This window comes from Antechinus flavipes, chromosome 3 (genome assembly GCF_016432865.1).
Source record: "Antechinus flavipes isolate AdamAnt ecotype Samford, QLD, Australia chromosome 3, AdamAnt_v2, whole genome shotgun sequence".
Taxonomy (NCBI): Eukaryota; Metazoa; Chordata; class Mammalia; order Dasyuromorphia; family Dasyuridae; genus Antechinus; species Antechinus flavipes.
In genome coordinates, this window is record NC_067400.1 from 319550485 (window position 1) to 319575972 (window position 25488).

Consider the following 25488-nt stretch of genomic DNA (forward strand, 5'->3'; position numbering starts at 1 on the left):
TCTGGCATATTGTTTACCTTTAGTATCTCTGATCAGTAGATATTTTTATGGGGGTGAGGATGGAGAAAGACCATTGGAATGGAGAAAAAAGAGGTGTGCAGAGTCAGGAGGTTTGTCCTCTCCATGCTATGTTCTAAATATGGTTTATATAAACTTCAATTTCTTACTAGCATACTAAAGGCTTAATCATAGCCACATGTTTCCCAGGAGGGATATAGAATCGCCTCTTCAAATCATAACTGATCAGTAAACAGGGCTATTTTTAAATTCAATGTCTTCAGATATTAAAGTTCAATGAGGGCCCTCACTACTTCCCCTTCCTCCAATCCTCCCCTCTCTCCCCCACACACAGCCCAAACCAGAATCAGGATGAACCTATCTTAACACTGGGGATTCCCAACTTAGTTTTCCTCCAGAGATAATAACTAGAACCACAGATTTAACCTTCTGGACAAAGATCACTGTTCCATTGTCATTTTTCTAACATATCCTTTCATCTCTCTTTGCTAACCCATTTTGGTTTTCCTGAAGGACTCTGTTTTTATGGCTCCCTTCAGGAAATCACCTCTTCCTAACCCCATCCCACTATGACTACTCTGGATCACAGAATCACAAAATCCTAATCACAAAGAGCCTCAGCAGCTACTTTATCCAACTTGTACCAGAAAAAGAATTCAAATCAAAATATATTAAATAAGTAGCTATCCAGACTCTTCTTAAGGACTTCCAATAAGAGAGAACCTATCATCTCTCAAGGAATCCTATTCTGCTTTTTGGCAGTTCTAATAATTAAAAAAACTTTTTTTCTTACTTCAAGCTTAAATTTATACCTTCCACTCAATGTTTCTGGTTCATCTTCCTAGGGCCAAACAGTACAAGTCTAACTGATCTTCCAAAGAGCTGAACCTTTCAAATATTTGAGTGTAGTTAGTAATTGTTTAAATAGTTAACACAGCCACAAGTTCCCCCTGAATCTTCTCTTCTTCAAGACAAACTTCCCATTCCATCAACTGGTTCTCATATAATATTGACTTCTGGCACTTTACCATCTTCTTTGCCCTTATTTGGAGCTCTCTTCTATTGATTAAATATTATTAATAAACTGAGGTGGCTCAGAAATTAATGTAGTACAGATGTTACCTGCTGAGATTATATATAGAGGGACTATGAACTCTCCCATATCCAGGACAGAAAAATTCTTTTCATGTAGCTCAAGGTTATACTGCCTATTTTGGCTTCCATATCAACCCAACAAAAATTCCCAGGAAAAAGGAAGCAGGAGTTTAGAAAAGAGTTTTAAAATATTTTTGTTAGCTATCCAACTGTGCATACCCTTTGACCCAGCAGTGTTACTACTGGGCTTATATCCCAAAGAGATTTTAAAGAAGGGAAAGGGACCTGTATGTGCAAGAATGTTTGTGGCAGGTCTCTTTGTGATGGCCAGAAACTGGAAACTAAGAAGATGCCCATCAATTAGAGAATGGCTGAATAAATGGTGGTATATGAATATTATGGAATATTATTGTTCTGTAAGAAATGACCAGCAGGATGATTTCAGAAAGGCCGGGAGAGACCTACATGAACTGATGCTGAGTGAAATGAACAGGACCAGGAGATCATTATATACTTCAACAACAATACTATATGATGATCAATTCTGATGGATGTGGCCATTTCCAGCAATGAGATGAACCAAATCAGTTTCAATAGAGCAGTAATGAATTGAACCAGCTGCACTCAGGGAAAGAACTCTAGGAGATGACTATGAACCACTACATAGAATTCCCAATCCCTCTATTTTTGTCCACTTGCATTTTTGATTTCCTTCACAGGCTAATTGTACACTATTTCAAAGTTCGACTCTTTTTGTACAACAAAATAACTGTTTGGACATGTATACATATATTGTATTTAACTTATAGTTTAACATATTTAACATATATTGGCCAACCTGCCATCTGGGGCTAAAGGGGTGGGGAGAAGGAGGGAAAAAGTTGGAACAAAAGGATTTGCAATTGTCAATGCTGAAAAATTACCTATGCATATATCTTGTAAATAAAAAGCTATAATAAAAAATTTTTTGTTAATGGAATGAGAGTACTTAAAAAATCGGAAAAGAAATGAATTATGGGGGAAAGAATTAGAAAGACAATTAATAGTTTGACAAAAGATATATAAATCTTACTCAAGTAACAAATTCCTTGAAAATTAAACCCAACCAAATAAAGGTCAATGACTCCACAAAGCAATAAATATTAAAACAAAGTCAAAGACTAAAAAAATAAAAGAAAATGTAAGGTATCTCATAGCAAAAACAACTGAAAGTGATCAAGGAGAAAAATAATCATTGGACTAGCTGAATACAATGACCCTCCCAAAAATGGTTTAAATATCCTGTTTCAGGAAAGCTCAAAGAAAACTTCCCAGATCTGTTCAAGTGAGGGGACAAAGTAAAAACCCCTAGTGAAACCCCAAAATGAAAATGCCAGGGCATACCAAAATCAAAATCCAGAGTTTCCAAGTCAAAGAAAAAAGCACTACAAGCTGCAGAAAGAGAGGATAAGGATTTAAGGATGACAAAAGGAAAACATAAGAATGACATACAGGGTGCCTGAGAATATGGTGGTGCCCTCCATAGATGAAGTAGGTTAAGTTAGAGAGAATGACCCTGTGCAACAGGAGAACTGTTCGGTTCTACAAATATGTATTGTATCTAGAATATACTGCAACATATCTAACATATATAGGACTGCTTGCCATCTTGGGGAGGGGGTGGAGGGAGGGAGGGGAAAAATTGAAAAATAAGCGAGTGCAAGGGATAATGTTGTAAAAAATTACCCTTGCATGGATTCTGTCAAAATAAAGTTATTATTAAATAAAGTAAAATTAAAATTAAAAAAAAAGTTAGAGAGAATGAAGGACTTCGCAAATGGTAAGGGAAGTGGATTATAGGATCAGAGAGTAGAAATGATAGGATTATTGGTTCTGGCTTAATGTAAGAACTGCTAGAATTGTTCAAAAGTAGAACAGGTTAAGTTAGATGGTGGTGAATTTCCTGTCACTGAATGTGTTCAAGGAAAGGTTGAATCAAGATTGATCTGAGATTTTGTAGAGGAAATTTACTGAGGAATAAAGAGTTCTGTACCCTGAATACTTACTCTTACAAGAAATTGGACTTCTGAGGAAGATGAATCTGATGAGCAGGAACCAAAGACTACCTTCGCAGCTCTTCTTGGCCAATTCATTACATCTTCAGAGTTTACATTTTACCTGCCTAGAATTACACTTCTTATTAACCTTCCCTATTTTAACTGAGTTATTTAAAATTGACTTAAAAAAAAAATCTAGCCTCCTCTACTTACACACACACACACACACACACACACACACACACACACACACCATTCCCTACCAAGAAATTGTGAACCTATCTTAAGAATTTGGTTAGATGATATTTCTGGCTCTCCCAAAATTCATAAGATCATAGATTTATTGCTTGACAGTGTTTTAGATATCATCTAATTCAATTCTACTTCATAGAGATTTATTCCCAAGGTCACATAGTCAGTAGCACAAAGATTCTAGCCATGTCTTCTGACTCCAAATACAGTCTTTCTTCCATGAAACCTTTTCCTTATAGGCTTCAGAAAGGCTCTTTTGCCTTTTAGATTCCAAAAGCACCTATCCGAGCTCAGTTACCTGAAATAAAATGGCAGTTGCCTGCAGGGTCTTCTCAAAACTACAAACTCACTGGGAGCTCTCCCTGGTGCTGCTGTGACTACAGTTTAGCTTGAACTCTCATTTTCTGCTTGTCTCCCTGTGTCTAACCTATACCTGGGACTTTTCTAAACTCTGATCTGCTGGAGCAAGCCTCTCTTACCTTATCCTAAACTGTTTCTATACCTTTTCAGTCCTCTCCCCAATTATTAGGGTGGCTATTAGTTTTACAGTTGTGGGATAGGATTCCTGCATTGAGTGAAAAGCTGATTAGATGGCCTCTTAAACTTCATTATAATTCCAACTCACTTTTATATAATTCACTTTGCTTTACTTCCCTTGACTCTTGAAAAAAAAATTGAGAATAATTAGCTAGTTTAAAAACACTAATAGGAAAAGGGAATTCATCTTCAGCAATTATGTAGATATCTCACTATCTGATTCCCTTAGTTATTTTTCTTGATAGTAAGGAACCCGGTTCTGAGCTAGATATATCTGATCCAGTCTCAAACCTCAGGGAAATACTAGGGCATATTTCTAGTGAAAGTGGAAGAAAGGGATTGAGAAGGAAATGGGAGAAGGAACAAACAGTTTAATGGTATTAATTCCACAGAGCCTGAGGTTTCCTGCATTGGAAATGGAAGTCTTCCCAAATGTGGTCCCAATTAGACTCAGCCTATCTTTAAAAGAATTACATTTTCATCAAAGGACATTGAAGAATGAAATTTGGCTCCCTTTAAAGAGCAGAAGTTTAAGGAGGAAGAGATCTATAAGGACATGGATTAGAAAGCAAGTGACCTCTTTGGATCAATTAATTAAGCAAACATTATTAATTATTTATTGTTTTCCAGGCCCTCTGCTAGGTTCTGGTTTTAAAAGAACAAAATTGAAATAATCCTGGTCTTCAGTGTGGAGGGAATCTTGATTATCAGTTCCCCAGGGACTAAATTAATTTTTTCTTTACCTCCCACATTCTCATTCTTTTGTGAATGAGACATAGTTTTCCAGAGGCAAAACAGAGGAATAAGAATATTTTCCATGTACTTGATAACCAAGCATGATCAATTAAGGCCCATGACGAGGTAAGTCTGAGATGCTCTGACATTCTTAACACAATAACCAAAAACTGATCTGTCCTTCAAAAAACATTATGTTTCTCCCTCTTCTAGGTATATTTGAATCACTGTTTCCTCCTCTTCTGTACAATATGGATTAATATAGGACTAAAAGATGTGGGTTATTCCCTTTCCTGTTTCTTTTATGACAATACTTAGGGCCTAGCCTGACTCAGGGCAATCGGTAATTTAGCAGAGTTATATAATACACTGAAGTATTTTTTTTTAAGTTTTGGTAGAAGCAAAAGAAAAAGAATACAATAACTAAGATTAAAACAGACTAATTCTTTTCAGAGTCTGATAGAATTTCATGCCTCCTAACCAAGAGTGTGCCTCAAGGTTCTGTAATGGACCACTTCTTTTTATTATTTTGTCATTAGTCCTAAACTTTTTTCCCTGATTTCCAGACTCAAATCTCCAACTGCCTATTGGACAGGTGCCTCCTACCTTTGCAGGATTATTAAACTGGTAGAAGAAGAGAATGTTTTATATATAGTTTCCTGAGATTTAAAAAAAAATTTTAATTTGTTTTTTGAATCAAGATCTTACTTTTCAAGATTCTGCCATCCCAGTGTTCCCCATTCCAAGAAAAATAAAACCATTATAAAATGTATGGTTAATTAAAATGAATTTCCACATTAACTACGTAAACAAATTTTTTTTCTCATTCTACATTCTGAGTCCTTCTTTATCAGAAGATAGAGAGCATGTTTTCTCATTGTTGCTCTAGAATCCTGATTAATAATTACACTATTTAGCACAATAGCATTCATTTATACATATATACCAGAACTTGTTCATCCATTCTCTAATTTATGGGTAGCTCTTTAAATTCCTTTACTTTTTTTTTGCCAACTCAAAAAAAGCGATGAATATTTTTGCATATAATTAAAGAGTTTGCTTTGCTTAGGACCAATCTCCTACCATAGTGTACCCTCCCTTAAATTGTTCCTCGCTCCTCCATTTTCCCTCATTTTCCTGTTGAGTGAAATTTATTTCTTTATCCTCCCCACTGTGTGTGTATTCTTGTTTCTTTTGACTTATGAGGGTGAGATTGAAATATTCAGATACTTCCCTCTACACTCTCTGCTCCATGTTATATAGACGTCTATTTGTGTGCCCTGATTGTGTTAGATAATTTCCCTTAAACTTCCTTCTCTTTGCACCCAATATATACTTCTCCTTTTTTCATTCTTTTCTAAGGTCATTAAGATATAACAGAGCCATTCCAAAGTTTTGTCTCATTACACTTTTTCTATGAATCCCATGATGATAAGGATCAGAAAAGATATGTGTTATCAGCTCCTCATATTTGAATATAAGCTGTTATCCATGTTTGATCCTTTATTATTCTTCATTCATATTTATATGTCTCTTCACTCCTGTCTTTTTATTTCAAAGTTTCTCAATATCTCTGGTCTTTTCTTCTGGAATGGAAGTTTTAGTTCATGAAAGGAGCATTTTCCTCTCCGTAGTATTATACTCAGTTTTGCTGGCTTAGTTATTTTAGTTATTCCTGACCATAAGTCCATGTCTTTTGCCTTCTAGACTATCATATTCCAAGTTCTACATTCTTTTTTAGTTGTGGCTACTAAATCATGTATTATCCTAGTTATAACTTTTAATACTGTCAGAGAAAAATATTTCAAGAAAGAAACTGTTCATGTAACAAGGAATGACAGGATTTAAGACATAGCAGATTCTACTTAAAAGAAAGTAGATGTTTGAATATATCATATTGAAAGAAAAAAAATCAAGAATAATTTACCTCAAAAAACTGAGTATAATCCTAATGGGAAAAATATTTTTTTAATGGAAAAGAGCACTTTCAAGCATTTCTGAAGAAAAAAAATGAGCTTAGTGGGAACTTTGAAATATAAGCACATGAATCCAGGGAAACCTAGAAAAGAAAATTTATTTGGACTACTGGATTAAGCTATATGATGATATAGTGCTAATATTCTAATAGAAGAGACAAGTGTTCCTTCATAACTTTAATAACTTACAAGAATATAGAGTAAATTAAGTAAGAAAAACTGAAGTGAGAGAGAGATTGGATGTATACTGAGTGTTTGAAAGGGGAAAGTATAGATAGGCTAAAAGGAGGAATATACCAGCAAAGGAATGGAATTAGTTACTTCTCATAGTTGGAGTATGTAAAAAATATGACAACGTAAATATGCAGAAAGGAAGATATAAGCAGGCAAGAGATAAGTCTCACTCTTAACTGAAATAGGAAAAAAAAAGGATCGAACTCACATTCTAAATATAAATATGTCAAATTCAACAGAAATACAAGTAGGGATATTGGCAAGGTGGAAGAGTTAAAAAGGAGGATCATACTGAGGAGGGAATAGTCACAGATAAAACAAATTTCATGATTCTAAAGCAGGGGTCCTCAAACTATGACCCGCAGCCAGATGCAGCAGCTGAGGACATTTGTCCCACTCACCCAGGGCTATGAAGTTTCTTTATTTAAAGGCCCACAAAACAAAGTTTTTGTTTTTACTATAGTCCGGCCCTCCAACAGTCTGAGGGACAGTGAACTGGCCCTTTATTTAAAAAGTTTGAGGACCTCTGTAAGTGAAGACTAAAGGGAAAACAATTAAACAAAAAAACTGAATCTAAGAAGGTGAGTTAGATTATTTCTTATGTATAAGAAAATGGAAGTAGCTGAAGAAACTATAGTTTATGAATGTAAAAAAGTATTATTGAGTCATAAGAAATACCAAAAATTTCAGGAAATCCCAAGAATACTGTGATAAAGTGAATAAAATACCATGGAGTTAGGAAAACTCATCCTCCCAAGTTCAAATCTGGTCTCTGATACTTATAAGCTATGAGACCCTGGATAAGGCACTTCACCCTTTTTGTCTTAGTTTCCTCATTTATAAAATGGGCTGGAGAAGGAAATGGCAAATCACTCCAGTATCTTTGCCAAGAAAACCTCATATGGGGTCATGAAGAATTAGACAGAAATAACTGAATAGCAAGCATTACAACAATGAATTGATATAGAATGAATAGAAGCAGAACAATATTTTTTTAATGGTAAAATCTTAAAAATTAAATTCCAAACAAACAACAGGGGAACCAGTAAAGATGATGAATGTGGGATGGAGTAGTTGAAGAGGTAGAATAATGTCAAGGAGGGACTAGTCACAAGCAAAACAAATTTCCTTATACTGAAATGAGGAATGAGAGAACCAAAAAAATGACTAGAATCTAAGAGGTTGCCTTAGCTTTAGGCAATTAGGGAACAACTGAACAAACGGTGAAGATAAGGGAATATTTTTAAATGACCTAAGAAAGACTAAAAGTTTCAGTAAATCTTGAGAATTCTGAGTCCTGAGTATGAACTGAGGAAGGGTGAAAAGAAGCAGAATTTATACAACGAGAACAATATTGGATTTAAAAAACAACTATGCTATACATATCCTGACAGAGAGATGACTTAAACAAGGTACAGAGAAACAAGTTTTTGGATATGGCTACTATGTGGATTTATTTGTCTTGACAATGCCTGCTTGATGCAAAGATTTCTTTTCTTTTTCTCAGTTTTTAATTGGTGAAGATAGCAGGGGAGTTTCACAATAATGATATAAAAAAAACTACTGAATCATTTTTTTAAATGGACAAATCTACTAGAAGGAAGTTCAGATGGAAGTACAGATATTAAGGACAGTTTTAATTTTAATATATAGACATATATTTTTGGAAAAACTACAAAAGCAAGAAAAATAGAATTAGATAGTTTTAAAATTATTGTGGTGGTGGTGGTGGTGGCTGTTAATCTGATTCCAGAAGAACAAAAAATCCAAAGAACAGTCTTCCCAAAACAGAACTCCAGCTGTTAAACAAATTAAATTGTAGGTCCAAAATGTGTGTCAATGGCTTCTTTCCAACAAAGCCTGAAAATAAGAGGCAGCAGTTGGAACAACACCTTCATTCTTTTAGGGAAGCAAACAGGAAATAAAAAGAATTGATGTCTAAAATGAAAATATTTCAAAGTGAATAAATGACATTTGATGCTGCAGTTTTGGATTAAATTTTACATATATAAAGATTTCTCCATTGGGTTCATCTATTTGGAGGGTAAAAATTACATTTTAACTTTAGGTCTTTAAAAAAATACATTCAGGAAGTAATTGCTTTTTACTCTAATAGTTTTTTTTTTTTATAATTGAGTTTATGTATGTTTATGCGTGCGTATCATCTAATTAAATTATATTTTCAAATAAAAGCATTATAATAATGTCTGCAAGAAAATAAAAGATCATGTTCATTTAAAACCTTCATCTGATAAAAAACAATCAAAACAAAAGGAAAGGTCATGCTGAACTAACTTCATTTTCTTTTCTTTTTTTTTTTTTTTTTTTTGGAAACAATTAGGAAACTGATACATGAGGAAAATGATAAAGAGACAGAGTTTATCTATTTTTATGAGGTATCTTTTGGAGAAGATGAAGTAATATGGATTAGATCAGCGGTGTCAAATTCAAATATAAACAATCCCCACAGACCACATATTTACTTAGAAAACAACAAATTAATACTATGTGTTATATTATATTTTTATTTATTTTGTTAAACATTTTCTAATTACATTTTAAAAATATGGTTCATATCAAAATTAGGAGTTTTGCAGGCATCTCTAGATACAACAGTAATATAATTAGATGGACTTGGACCTGATTGGACGGAAAGAATTCAAAATTGCCATTAAAGGCTCAGGAGCAACGTGGCATACTGGGAGGTATCCAGTATCCTAGTGATCTGTGCTTGTCCCTGTATTTTTTAGTCTTTTTTTAAACTAACATTTGGTTAAAGGCATAGAAGGCACATTTATTACATGCACAAATGATAAAACAAAGCTGGAAGGAGTCACTATCACAGTGGATGACAAATCAGGACTCCAAAGGATCTTGACAACCTAAAGCATACAGATTCATCCAGGAAAATAAAATCCAGGAGGAAAAAAATATAGAATATTTCACTTTGGTATGAAGCCAATTTCTCAAGTCCAAGGTGGTGAAAATTTAGCTGTTTTGATAGTTGTTTTTCTGAAAAATATTCTGTTTCAGTGTATTTCACTGTATTTCAGTGGGCTATGTAGTCAATGTAAGTCAGAAGAGTGGTATGCAATGTTACCATAAGTTGCATCTAAAAAAGGCAAGGTGAAAAGCCTAGAAAGACTTATAGGAACTGATGCTGAGTGAAGTAAACAGAATATTGTAAGATGATCAGCTATGATAGACTTGGCTCTTTCCAGCAACGTGGGGATTCAAGGCAATTCCAATAGACTTGGGATGGAAATGCCAATTGCATCCAAAGAGGTAACAATGGAGACTAAATATAAATGAAAACATAATATTTTCACTTTTTTGTTTTTTCTTTCTCACATTTTTCCCCCTTTTTGGTCTGATTTTTCTCTCTCAACATGATTCATATGGAATTATGTAAAAAATGAATGTACATGTATAACCTAAAAAAAAAATTTTAAAGCCTTCCAAGAATAGGTTGCACTTTATTTTATCCTTGTCACACCTCACCTCATCCAGAACAATGGTATCACTCAAATAGAAACTGATCCCTGCAGGTTACATGATGATTTAGAAAACCACATATTAATATTATCTATGTTGCACTGTATTTTTATTTATTTTGTAAACATTTTTCAATTGAATTTTAATCTTGTTCTGACTACTTTGGGAGTTTTAATACGATGTGCTCAATGGACAGTGAGTTTAACATCTCTGATCTAGGATACTGTGTTCCGTTCTGGGCACCACAGTTTATTGATATTATAGGAAGTAATAACTAGGGGAGTCCTTAAGAAACACCAGGCACCGTGCTAAACACTACAGATATCTTTACCACAAGCCCAAGAAGTAGATTCATGATCACCAGCATTTTACAGAGGGAGAACAGAAAAATATTAAGTGACTTGTCCAGGATCACACAACTGGTAAGTATCTTGAGGCCAAATCTGAATTCGGGTTTTTCTGATAGATCCAGCCCTCTAGCCATGGGTCATATATCTGCCTGAGGACATTGATCCACTGCAGAGCATCCACAGAAGGACAACCTAGATGGCCCTAAGAGCTTTGAGTCCATGCCATTTAATGACTGATAGAAGGAACTAGAAAAAAGAAGACTTAGGAAGAATACAATAGTTGTCCTCAATTTTGAAAGGTTATAATGTGGAGGAAAGATTAGATTTGAATCAGGACACAATTAATAGGCCTATTTAGATTCAAGAAAAACATTTTTTCTTAAAAATTAGAGCTGTCCAAAAATGAAATGGGATATTTTGAGAAGTGGTTGGTTCTTTCTTCTTGGAGATTTTTCATCAAGGGCTAGATAACCACTTATCCATCTATTACAATAAGGTTTCTTTTCAAGTATGAAATAAACCAAATGGCTACTGAAGTCCCTTCCAATCCTCAAATTCTCTGATTCTGATTTACCAGTTTTCAGTCTCTCCCTTTCAGTTCATCCTCTATATAACTATCAAGTTAACATTCTGAAAACAAAGGACTCCATACTCAAAAACATTCAATGGCTCCCTAATAACTCTACAATTAAAGCACAAATTCCTCAGCTTGGCATTTAAAGCCCTTAACAATCTGGCTTCCATATAACTTTTCATATTTATTTCTTACTACTGCTCTTCATGAAGTCTATAGTCCCGACAAACTAATCTAATTGCTATTCCCTGGACTCAACATCCCATTTTCTATCTCTGTACTTTCATATAAGCTAACATTTCTCCCTACCTCTGTCTCTTAAGAATCATCCACTTCCTTCAAGATCCAGTTTAAATGCTATCACCTTCAAATGAGCACTTCTCATCCAAGAAGCCATTAGTTTTTTTTTTGTTTTTAATATTCTCTCTTGCCTCAAATTGTCTTTATTTACTTAATCTGTGTGGATACTGTATCTCCCTAAAAGAATATAAGTATTTTGAGGGTTGTGTATCCAAAAGTTTTAGGGACAATTTTTGCTTAAGAGTTTTAGGATATGGAAAGACATGCATGAATTGATACAAAGTGAAGTGAGTAGAACCAGGAAAATAACATACACAGTAGCAGCAATATTGTAGAATGATCAATTGGGAATGAATTGATGATTCTCAACAATGTAATGATCCAGGAAAATTCCATAAGATTTATGATGAAAAATTTTATCTTTCTTCAAAGAAAGAACTGATGCTGTCTGAAAACTGCCTGAAGTATACTATTATTCACGTTTTTCTTTCTTTTTTTTTGTCTTCTTGTATAAAATGACTAACATGGAAATGTTTTACATGATTGCACATATATAATGTATATTAGATTGCTTAGCATCTTAGGGAAGGGGGAACAGGAGGGAAGGATAGAATGTGAAACTCAAAACTTAAAAAAAAAAAAGCTCACAAGTTAAAAATTGTTTTCACATGTAATTGGGGAAAAATAAAATATTATTTTTTAAAAGTTTTTAAAAATTGAGGGGATATCATATATTAAAAAAAAAAAAAAAAAGAACAGCATATTATAAAGCCAGGCAATTGTGGAGTTAAGAAGCTCTCAATTCAAATCACACACTACTTGTGTGAACCTGGAGAAATCAATAATGTTTTCAGTACCCCAGTAGACAATTGTCTAAGACTAAGTTAAAAAGAAGTTTCATCAGTGGAAGTAATTTTCACACTGGAAGTTTAGTTTCTTGAAGAATTCACAGTTTTTGACAAAAATAGAATATATAACTTAGAATATATGGTACAATATATTTTTAAAAATACTATTCCTATCTTATTTTTCCTGCAACAAATCAGAAGGTAAAGACATGCTTTTATCAGAATCATATAATTATTCATATGGCTATCATTGAACAAATTTGGGAAGACACTTAGGACTACTTGTTGGGGGGGAAAATGGTTAAGAGATGACAAGCTCCATTACTGTAGGGCAATGCTTCCTTTTCTCCCTGAGAATTTCCATGTAGCAAGCTCTGGAATTTAGAGATAAAGTGGTTAGGGTTTCTGCTACCAAGGAAACAGAAATAAAAAGCTTTCTAGAGTCACTTTCTCTTCAGCATTATCAGCTTCACCTTGGGCCATAATGTTTTACAAACCAAGGGTCTGTCTTTAAATGCATAAACCAGCCCTTATTTGCATAAACTTTTTTCCTTTGATCCTTCAACAAGTTGTTGCTTCATTATGTCAAAAAGCTTTACAACTCTGGCTTAAACTCTGGGAATACTCAAAAGTCTGAAAAGCACAAAGCCCAGAGTTTGATCTTAAATCCACAAAATCAAGTCTCCTTTCTTAGCCACAAGTTCTACATTTCCTTATGGTAATAGCTCACACTGCATTTTCTACTTATCAGTCACTCTCCAAACTTTTAGGACTGGCCACCATGGCTAAACATTCACAAATTTTTGGATGTGATAGTATGTTTATACTTTCCACTTTCCAGTCATATGTAAGACAAATCCTTTGCACTCCAGCTTCCTCCTCCCATTGGAATTGAAGGCCACACTCTGGGACTTTGGAACTCTGATGAATTAGATTTTATCTTCTCTTGTTTTGACCCAGACCCACCATAACCATTTCCTAGACCAAAGCTTCTTAAACTGTGAGTTGTGAGCTTATATGAGGTAGCATAACTGAATATGGAGATCACAAAAAATTTGACAATAGTAAAAGATATCAAATATCCCACAAGATTTAATTCTTTATGTAAAAATAAACAAGCACATTCATCTCATTAATGCACAAATTTGCTTTCATCTTTAATGTGTAGAAAAATTATATGTATAAGAGAAATGTTTCAAAATAAATTCCTTTATGATTTATCATCAGTAAATGTTTAATTTGTATATCCATAGCATATATCTATATACCTGGTTTGCATAAAAATCAAAAAAGATCATAAAAAAGGGAAAGGGACCCATATGTGCAAAAATGTTTGTGGCAGCCCTTTTTGTAAAGCAAAGTTACAGGAAATTGGGTGGATGCTTGCTTTTTTTCTTTCTCATTTTTTAACTTTTTGATCTCATTTTTGTTTTATTTTTTGTTTCCTTTTTTATCTGATTTTTGTTATGCAGCATGATAACATGTGGAAATATATTTAGAAGCATTTGCCCATGTTTAACTGACATGGGATTACTTGCTGTCTAGGGGAGGGGGATGCGGGGAAGAGAGGGAAAAAAATTTGGAACAAGGTTTTGCAAGGGTGGGTATTGAAAACTATCTTTGCATGTATTTTGAAAATAAAAAGCTCTTATTAAAATTTTAGGGGTCACAGGCTAGTCTACCTTAGTCTGATATCTTTTATTTTTCTCTGGTTCAAATTAGTTCTATCTTCTGCCAGCCTGAAGACTCTTTTAAGTGGCAATTATGGTTGGGAGGCAACAACTTCAGAGAGGGGGGGAAGGAGGACGGAAGGAGGATGGAAACTGAGGGATCCTTACTCAGAGTAAATCAGGAAGCAAAATAACAGAATTTCCCTTCCTTTGTATAGTATCAAGACCTGTCAGCTTTTAAGTACTATAAATGGAAATTATGAGTAAAACTGACAGAGACCTGGTTGACATACAAATCGATGACTGATAGTACTATATTTTCAGGTAGAATCCTATTTTAACAAATCTGAAGGGAATTCTGGGTCAACTATTGTTAAACTGGAATCTAACTGTTAGATTGTACATGAGGACAATGAATTGTTTTTCATTTTTATAAAATCTTTCCTGTATAGCAAATCACTAGCATATAACTTGGAGCAGTTAAGTGGTGGAATGGACACAGTGTCAGGTCTGGAGTTAAGAAGACTCATCTCTCTGAGTTCAAATTCAGCCTCAGACACATACCATCTATGTGACCCTGGGCAAGTCACTTAACTAAGCCTGTTTGCCTCAGTTTCCTCAGCTGTAAAATGAGCTGGAGAAGGAAATGGCAAACTGCAGTATTTTTGCCAAGAAAACCCCAAATGGGGTCATAAAGAGTCAGATGGATACATTTGAAACTCAACAAGTAAACAGGAACCATTGGTATAATGTATAAAGAAAGGGACTTGATGTAGAAAGAGTATTTTGTCATTTCCAATCTGTGTTGCCTATAAGGGTAAACATTCCTGCAAATTTTGCTATAATTGTATTTGAATATAACATCAGAAAATGTTAATACAATTTGACATATATTCAAAATATTTTGTTGACCATGTCTTGGCATTTAATTCCCTTTCTCTCTCTCTTTTGTCTTCTTGGTGTAAATATTTCATGGCTGTTTATCCTTGGATTGTTGGCAGATATAAAGCAACAAAGCTCTGACACTGGTGAGTTGGAGAGGTGGGTGGGTGAGGGAACTGAAGTCTAATGTAACTTTAGGAAAATTTCAGCTCTTACAACTTAGGAAAACTGTTTGAACCAGCCTCATAGGATTTCTGAAAGACCACATATTTATTTAGCTTTTTTAAAAATATGGTGATTAATAAAGCAAATATTAAACACTCTATTGTCTGTCTCCACCCAGTGGCAGGATTGAGCCCTCTCATATGACAATCCCTACCATTTTAAAAACAGTCAAAAGGTTATCACCAAAAATAAAACATACACCATGTGTGTAGGCACATGTAGTGTGATGGAGCCCTGGACTCAGAGTTAGAAGGCCGAGATTAAAATTCTGCCTAAAACAATTGACTGTGTGATACTGATTGTATGATTTAACCTCTTAGGAATCTCAGTTTTCTAATCTGTAAAATGAGGAGATGGACTTGATGACTTTGAAGGTCCTTTCCAACTATAATTCAACGATCCTATAAAAATCAAAATCATCATTAAAATTCTAAAAAATGTCAAATTTTAGCATGATCCAGCCATTTGAAAGCTGCTGTGCAAATATAAATAGCTCATTAAAGAGGCAACTTTTTTTTTATTAACTATATGGAGTCAAAATTATGCCAAAATTCTCATTTAAAATAACTAGTTGCATCTACCTTGGTGAATGTGTTTACTACATAAGTAAAGTTATTTGGACTTGGAAATGGAAATGAATTAGAAATGGAAAGAAAAAATGGAAAATGAACTGAACATTTTCATTTTTTTCTCTTCTTTTCTTTTCTCTCTCTCTCTCTCTCTCTCTCTCTCTTTTTTTTTTTTTTTTTTTTTTTAGGCAAATAGGGTTAAGTGACTTGCCCAAGAGTCACACAGATACTAAGTATCTGAAGACACATTTGAACTCAGGTCCTCCTGACCCTAGAGCCAGTGCTTTATCAACCCTACAATCTAGCTACTTTCATTATGTTAAAAAAAATGCTAATATTAAAAAAAAAAATAAAATTCTGTCCCAATTTCAAATTATGTATAAATATTAGAATATTGTAGAATATTAAAATTGTCCATCAAAAAAGACATGTTTTGAGAAATGTACTTTGCCAAGCTGTGTTTTGGGTCTTGTTTTTTATAAATATTTTTATTTTCCTCAGTTAAATGTAAAACAACTTTACTTTGAGTTCCAGCTTCTCCCCCTTCCTCTCCATTTCTACCCCTGTTTAAGAAGATACATATCGGGGGAAGGATTCTGGGAAGATGATGGAGTAGGTTGGTAAATTTCAAGCTCTCCTGACTTCCTCCACAAATGGAACAAATCTGCATCTCAGGGTGAACATAGAATCATGAAAAATCAAGACAACTTAGGGCAGACCAGGGGTCCTCCTGATAAGCGAGAACATCTGAATAAAGACTGGAGAAGATCTGAAGAAAGACTCAGCCGGAATTAATCCCTGTGAAGCGCAAACACCTCTGGGTTAATTCCACAAAAACACCAAGTGGGGTGCTATGGGGCTGGCTGGGTGTGGCGGGAGCCTCAGCAGGAACCACAGACACTTGCACCTCCTGGTCTTTTGCGGAATCGGGTAGGAGAAAAGGAAGACTGAGGGAACCTCGGCTGATTGGCAACGCCAGGACAAGCTGTGTTGCTGAGCTGCCGCCCTGGGTGAGAAGAAAACAGTACCCACCCGGTGAGTTCAGGGGCAGCGGGGCAGAGATGTTGGTGTCTGTGGCACTTATTGGAGGGGACAGCTTTTGGTTTGGGGTTCCAGGTCACTTCCAAGAGTGAAGCTAGAGATACCATCTTTATCACCCCAGGCTTAGAGATGCTTACACTAATACTCCTTATTTAAAAAAAAAAAAAAAAAAAAAAAAAAGAACCAGCACAAAACAAAGAATCCCATTCTAGAAACATACTGTTGGAATGGGGAAGATCAGGGTTCATCTCCAGAGGAGGACAATGAAGTAAAAAAAAAAAAAAGCTTCTACCCCAAAGAGTAACATGAAATGGCTCTCTCTTGAGAGAATTTATAGAAGAACTCAAAAAAATCAAAAGAGAGACATTGAGGAAAAACTAAAAAAAAAAAAAAAAAAATCCAAGAAAAACAAGATTATGGAAAAAAGTTAACAAACTAGAAAAGGAGATGCAGAGTTTCAAAGATGAAAATAATTCTTTGAAAATTAGAATTGGCAATGCTGAAAATTTACCCATGCATATATCTTGTAAATAAAAAGCTATAATAAAAAATAATAATAATTAGAAGTGGGTAAGGGGAAGCCAGTGAAGCTATGAGAGACCAAGAAATAACAAAACATTATAAAAAATGAAAAAATAGAATATATTGTAAAACATCTTATAAGAAAAGCAACAGATTTGGAGAACAGATCAAGAAGAGGAAATATAAGAATATTTGGACTGCCTGAAAGTTATGACCAAAAAAAGACCTTGACACAATAATGAAAAAATAATCCAAGAAAATTGTCCAGGAGTGATAGAACATGAAGAAAAAGTAGAAACAGAAAAAATCCACCAATCACCATCTCAATGTGATCTTTTGTAGAAAATACATAGGGATATTATTGCCAAATTTCAAAATCTCTAGATCAAAGAGAATATTTTGCGAGAAAGAAGAAAAAAAGTCAAATATGCTGGAGCTACAATTAGAGTTGTACAAGACTTATTAGCTATCACAATAAAAAAACACAGGTCTTGGAATCAAATCAACTGACAATCAAAAGAATTTGGTCTGCAGCCAAAAGCAAAATTATCTGTAATATTGAACAAGAAAAAACGTATATTCAAGTATTTATAGATTTTCAGGACTTTCTATCAACCAAACCTGAAAATAACAGAAAAATTAACATATAATAGTCAATATCAAAGATCAATTTCAAGTGTTTTTTTTAAACAAGTAAATGTATATGATTGACATCAATAATACAACAATTCAAAAGAAAGATTGAGGCAAAGTTAAGATAAAAATAGTAATTATGTTATACAAATAAGATACAGAGGAAGAATAGATACAGAGACATTACAGGGGGGAAGGAGGGCTCATAATTCTGAAAACCTACTTACATCAGGAATGGGTTAAATAGGCAACACTACATATATTCTATGAAAGGTATAGCACTCTCCAAAATCTAAAGAGAAATAAGGAGGGAGGGATAGGTGGACAGAGAAGCAAAGGGTAAGGGAAGAAGACAAGGAAGGGATTCAAAGATGGGAGGAGGTTAAATAATAGCAAACCAAGTTAGGAGCAGAATTAAAGCAGTAGTCAGTAGGGATAGGAAAAATATGTGTGTGGGGATGTGTGCGGGTATGTATATATCTACATATGTGTATATAAATATATTGTTTCTTAATTATAACCTTCTTGAGGGTGGGGAGTTGGGACAAAAGAGGAAAAAAGAATAAAGTAAAAAAGGTACATAGAAGAGAACAAAAGAAGAATTTACAAGGAAGTAAAGCAAAGATGAACATTCATGAATATAATTTTTTCTACTAGTAATTTATGTACTTTATTGAACTGTTATTTGTTGTTATATATTTTGAATCCTCCCTGATGTTCTGCTAGACATTGTTTCAATTTGTTCTGTATTCCTTTTCTGTTGGTCTTTTTTCTTGTTTTGTTTCATTAAATAAAATAAATTTGGAAAATAAAAAAGAAAGTAGATGTTAAGTTATGCAAAACATTTCCATAAAAAAAAAAAAAATTTCCCCCCCACACAAAAAATTCTCAAGAAAAAAATTAAAAAAAAAAAAAATATATATATATATATATATATATACTTCAATGTCTATTCAGATACAAATCAATTCTTTTTCTGGACATGGATAGCATTTTTCAACACAAGTCCTTTAAAGTAGTCTTGGATCACTGTATTAGAATAGCTAAGTCATTTACAGATGATCAGCTGTGAAGGACTTAGATATTATCAGCAATATAATTATTATTACTATTACATTGTTATTACTTTGTACACAGTATATTTCACAATGCTTGAGCTCATGGAAGACTTTCCAGGGTTTTCTGAGAGCACTGGGCTTTGTTTTGAAGGGAGAGACCTTCTAATATAGTTCTCCTTTGATATTATATCAGAGCTTAAAAGTAATGTTGGATTCTTGAAAACTACATAGGCTCTATAAAAGTGGAAAGGCTTCATGACTGGTCCATTCATTCTGGAAACCAATTTGTCACCTTTCCCTAAAAAGTCACTAAATCCCTGTATACTCACTAACCCAACCATACTACTCCTAGGCCTAAATCCTCCCAAAAATGATTAGAGAAAGAGGAAAAGGACCCATATACACAAAAATATTTTTAGTAGCTCTTTCATAGTGTCAAGGAAACTAGAGATAAAGAGGGCTATCTGTCAGATGCTCAAGTCTAGGTTAGCACACCTTTAGGAAATGAAGAATGAGATAATTTCAAAGAAATTTAAAAAGTCTTGTAGATACTAATGCAGAGTAAAGTGAAAAGAAAAGGCGCAATTTGTATAATAACATTATAAAGAAAAATAATATTTAAGATTTAAAAACTCTGCAACATAACAGATAACTATAATTCCTGAGGAGTAATAATGATTGATTAATTCAGGATGCAGAATGACACATATTTTTTGGACATGGCCAGAATTTGTTTTGCTCAACTCTATGCATTGTTACAAGGATTGTTTTTTTTTTTTTTTTTTCTTCTTTTGGAATTTTTTTTTTACAGTAAGAAAAAAAAGATTTTTGTTATTTAAAGAGATATAGAATTTAATTTTATCATAGGTCAGATTAGGTCATTACTGAAAGACCACCAGGTAATGAATTTTTTTGGTTCAGAGCAATTAATTAAACCATCTATCCAAGCATGAGATCTAGGTCAGCTGTAGAAGGACCCAAGCCGATAAAATTATGGCTCTTTGGAAACATTGAAGACATGTTTTTTAGAAAGCAGGGAGGTACAGATATTGTTCAAGAGACAGCCTTCACTCAGCCTAGAACTCAGCTACTTAAACTGTGGTTTTCCATCCCAGATGTGAAATTATTACTGAATGTGGGAGTCACGAATTTATGATTTATTATCAGTAAATATTTGGTTTGTATACCTATTTAACATTCCTAAATACCATTTTACAAACCTGTATTCTCAGGGTGAAAAGAGGTCATAAGTAGAAAGAGTTTAAGAAGCCCTGGTCTAAGGGAGTTGGTAGAATGCACCTAGTAGATACTCAATCAGAGTTGCTGATTGCAAGATTACTCTGACTTTTCCCACCACCTAATCAGTCACCCTGGAACCCTGGAGCAGAAAACACATAGTAGAGAATAAAAGCCTAAGCATGTTGTTTGACCCACCCACCTTTGCAGGGATTTGAGGTTGGCTGGTATCTCATGGAAGCACTGGGTGGTATATAAAAAAACCCTTCCAGACTTCCAGGGGAATCTGTCACAGTCCATCCTCTCAGCAGAATCTCCTGGGGCAGACAGGAAGAGAGAGAACAACCCAAGCAGAAAAAGCTGTCTACTCACCGAGGTCACGGCTGCAGTTTGTTGTGGCAACCACCCAGGGAAGGCCACAGAGGCTCAAGGGCCACCTTTCCTGTCAGGTAGTTTGCTGGAGTGAGATACCTGGAGCTGCTGGGACTCCAATCCGGCTAGAGTGACCACTGCTGTTCCAAGGATAGTAAAAATGGGTCTGGGTCTGGGCAGGAAAAAAGAAATGAGCAGCTCAGATATAACATTTAAGGAGGTCAAAAAAACTGCTTCCAGAGGTGGGAAGGGGGAGGGAAGCACATTCCATTAAAGAGGGTGTTCCCATAGAGTTTTATTATATTTTTAAGATGGACATCTATTAAACACTTAATCATAAGTACATTATTTTTATCCATTTAATCCATTATTCATTTGATTAAAAAAATCAAAATTAAACTTAAAAAATTAACAACTAAATTTCACTTTATAATATAAACTTTTTTAAAAAGACATAAAATACCAATATTTTTGAGACATTTCCTGATTATGCCAGGTGCATCCTGTTCCCATACCTGCGATGCTGATCAAAAGAAAGCATGGGCAAAGGTGCTTTGGGATACCTCCATACTGTCCATTAACATTATTATCCTCATAGGCAGAGTTGTGTAGGGGGTACAGTAAAGGCCTTTGAGTCAGGTAGATTTGGCTTCAAGTCTTTCCTCTGACATATACTGTGGGAACTCAAACTCAAATAGAAGTGATATTTACATACTGGCTCAGGCAACCACAAATTATCTATGTTGTACTGTATTTTTATTTATTTTTCTTAAATATCTTCTAATTCCAATTTTATTTGGTTTGGGGCTGAATTTGATACCTCTGGCCTAGAATACTGAAAAGGAAAGTGACCTGATTTACATGGCCAATATATATGTCAAAGATGGGCCTGGATCCCACATTCTGCCTCTATCAACTATAGCACATAACCTCTCCAGCTCTAAAGGATGATTGAATATACATGTCAAAGATGGGACTGGCTCCCACATTCTGCCTCTTTCTGAATCCAGTCCTTGATCAACTATAGCATGACATTTCCAGCTCTAAAGGATGACTAAATAGTACGAATATGAGCGAGCCTGTGTGTCATTTGTAAGATAAGCACTGCAATCTTTAAAACACTAGACAGCTAAACTACCTTTACAAACTATAAACAGTAATTTAGGAGATGGAACAAAACTTTAGTTTTTATAATTAGTGGTTAAAAGGAGCATAAGAACTTAAGTTTTTCACCTTGATAGTGAGCCGGGAAGGAGACCAAACGGGGCTCAAAGGCCATTAAGTACAATCTCCTATTTTATAGGTAAGGAAACTGAGACTGAGAGATGTCCTCTAACTCGGCAAGTCTGTGTTCATTCTACCACACCACAGAGAATAAGCTTTCCCCAGGGAGACTGAGAGCTCCAGAGGATGGAAAAACTTCCCAAATATAAGGGATGTAAAATACTGGGAGGGTTAAACGAAATGGCTTGTTGGAAATGGTCAAGAAGACTTTTGTAGGGCTCTATGATTATTACTCTAATAGTTGGATACCATGAGACTGGAGGAAGGTGAGGAAAGGGGGAAACTGACAGGAGACTAGACACAGAGAGGCAAACTAGATGCTATTTGAAAAAACAGAGGCCTCAGCAAAACCAAAAACCAAAAGCAAACACCCCAGGAGAATGGAGAGATGCTCCCGGGAGAGGGGTAAGTGAAACAATGCTTAACTATGTACTTTTCCCTAAGGGCAAAAACAAGGCCTTTACCAGAGATCCATAATTCCTAATCAATTACATATGGTCCTGCCATCAAGTGTAAACTCAACTGGTCACAGGCAAAGGGCCAGCATGCACTATTTCGGGGGGACTAGGTTTGGCCCCAAGCTTCCTCCTTCAGAATAAGCACGGAGCAGACCTTGAAGTCATCCCCAATGAGAAAAATATGCTGGTTTTTGGTGAAGGTTTTTTATGGGGGAGGAAGGGAGTAAGAGGAATATTTAAGAGTAATATAATTTTAATCTCTAGTAATTGATCATCAAAGGGCAGTTAGGCAGTGCAGATGGAGAGCTAGGCCTAGAGTCAGGTACCTGAATTCAAGTATGGCCTCAGAATATTTTTTCCTTTGTCAAGAAACCCCCAAATGTGGTCACAAAGAGTCAGACACAACTGAACAAGCATACACAAAGCTGATCATCAAAAGTCCTAATTAATGGTACATTATTGTTATTGTTTTTTGTCCTTTTTTCTTTTCCCTGAGGCAATTGGGGTTGAGTGACTTGCCCAGGGTCAGACAGCTAGGAAGTGTTAAGTTTCTGAGACCAGATTTCACTGGATCCTCCTGACTTCAGGGCTGGCGCTCTATCCACTGCGCTACCTAGCTGCCCCGTCCTTCATTTTTGAAGAGGACCATAACATCAGGGAGGTGATGCCATGAATGTAAGTGAATTGCATATAAGGGAGGGCTGTGCAAGGTCACCAGCCTCCCTTTCTCCTCCAGAGCCATCTGGGTCCAGTGGCCAGATAGAGATCAGGATGACTAGAGGTGGTCCTGGATACAAAATGATTTATTTATTTAAAAGGCATCTACAGTCTTCATTTGGAGTCACTGATATATCAAAATGGTATTTGTGGAAGTTGGAAAAGTAAAACATAATGTTCCCATTTATGCCAGTTCATACTGGGGAAGGAAGACCAACAACTTTCTCATACTATGATTTCAGTGCTTTGGTGAGCTCCCCTCCCAAAGCGTGTCAGCATCTAATAAGTCTTAGTGAGCTACTTGTCTAGAGCATTGAGAGGAGATACACAGCTGACCCAGGGTCAGCCATCATTAGTGTCAGAAATAGAACTAAAATCCATGTCTTTCTTCCTATATTAAAGGACAGCTCATTTTCTATCATGCTACCTATCAAAATACATTCTGCTTCTTGCCTCTGATACAATCGGGCTGTGTGATCAGGGGAATTACCTATTGTATAAGAAACTCTCTAACACTAAATTTCAGAGATGCTTGCATTTGTAGGACTAATTTCTAGGAACTCATCTTATTAATGAAATCTCAGATCCAGTACTAATTCCTATCCCTATTCCAATCCCAGAGCACTTACAGAAGAGTTAAGAGAACTGAATGATGGTAAACCTTACTGCTGATCATTGAGGGTTGGAAAATAGGAGCATACACATGTGCTTCTTTCTTCTTATAGCTCCATAATCAGGAGGACTCAATTAGGAAAAGTTTCTCAGAGGAGATGAACTCATGAAACATTTTTCAAAAAAGAAGGGCCACTGAGTGGCAGGAAGAAAAGAATGACTAAAAAGAAAAGACTATAAGATTTTAACCAAACTAAGTCTCCATCATTTTTACTTTTGACTTAGAATACCAGTTATGAGAAGTCCATAAAATCTGAAATTCATGCCATCTATTGAATTCCTTTAAAGTTAGTTCAGATGAAAATAAGCTGAAGACAAACTTCAGAAGACCACAGATCTATAATGAACAACAATTTACTTGGAACAAGGAATAATTTTTATGATTTTGTTACATGACGATGGTTGTGTGTGTGTATGTCTATCAACAGTTGTCTTAATAAAAATGTCTGACCTTGATCATAAGAACACAAATTCATTCAAATTAGTCATTTGATTCTTTTATTTTTCATTCTACAGCTTTTAAGTTCTAGCATTTAAAGAGCACATTTCAATGACTATTAGAGATATCACAACAGCTGTTGATGTGTTTCATGAATCATTCAGGCTCAAAATGAAACAGAATAAGTTGCACAGAAGCAAAGGAAAGTGTGGTCAAAATGAAAAATCACATCAAGAATGGACAAACTATCATTTGCCAAAAAAAGTCTAAATAGTCTCCAGAGTTTTTTTAAGATATTAAGGATAGTTAATGATTCCTCTATAGTATGGCATATGATTCTTGAAGTTAGGAGAAAAGTGAGAAGACGAATTTAAAAACAAATCCAGCTCTCAATCACAGCTATAAAGAAAAAAAAATTCTTGCTTCTAACAAGAGAAACCCAAATGAGAATATTAAAAATGGGGGAAAGTAATTTATATTAATAAAACTCACTTTTTGAGCAGAACCAAAAGAATATTGCATGTAATAATAACAAAATTATTTGATAATCAACTGTGATGGATGACTCATTAACAATGAGGTGATTCAAAGCAATTCTAACAGACTTGGAATGGGCACTGCTATCCACATCCAAAGACAGAACTATGGAAACTGAAGGTGGATCAAAGCACAGTATTTTCACCTTTTTTTGTTGTTGGTTGTTTGCTTGTTTTTTCTCTTTTGCATGTACTTGGAAAATAAAATATTACTTTAAAAAAAAGACAGAAAACTTTGAAAATGAAAAAATAAGTAAATAAAACTCACTTTTCCAAGCTACACTAAAATTGTTATCAGAAGATGTCTAAGTCTATAAACATCTAAGGCAATTTCAGACTATTAAAACATCCATTTCCACCCCAAATATTTGGGTCATGTTTTTTACTTCCATTGGGCCTAGAAATGCTATAGACACTAAGGAAGATGAATTATGATACCAGAATTTCAGTAATTTTCAAAAGGAGATGAAATATGACCTCATAAAAAAAAAAAGATATTCATCCAAAAATTTTTGTTTTATTTGCTTGTTAAGTTTGGGATAAGAAAAAATTAAGGGGAGCAGGGGAAGACATTTATGGAAAAAATATAGAGAAACATGTTTCAGTAGTCTGGAAGCTCAAGTTATTAAAACCCCATAGAACACCTATAATAAATGGTAGACTTGGGAAAATGGAGTGTTTAGCAAAAATACATTTAATATAATTTAAAATATATAAAAATCCC

At 34.8% G+C, this 25488-nt stretch overlaps 1 protein-coding gene across 1 annotated transcript in view; it reads right to left on the reverse strand.

Moving 5' to 3' along the window:
- LOC127554155 (myosin light chain kinase, smooth muscle-like) overlaps positions 1–20817 on the reverse strand; it is a 163920-nt gene extending 143103 nt beyond the window's left edge. Inside the window, exon 1 of the mRNA XM_051985437.1 lies at positions 20659–20817. The gene's annotated coding sequence lies outside the window, so the exon portion shown is untranslated. The remainder of the gene's footprint in view (positions 1–20658) is intronic.
- Positions 20818–25488: the final 4671 nt, after the last annotated feature.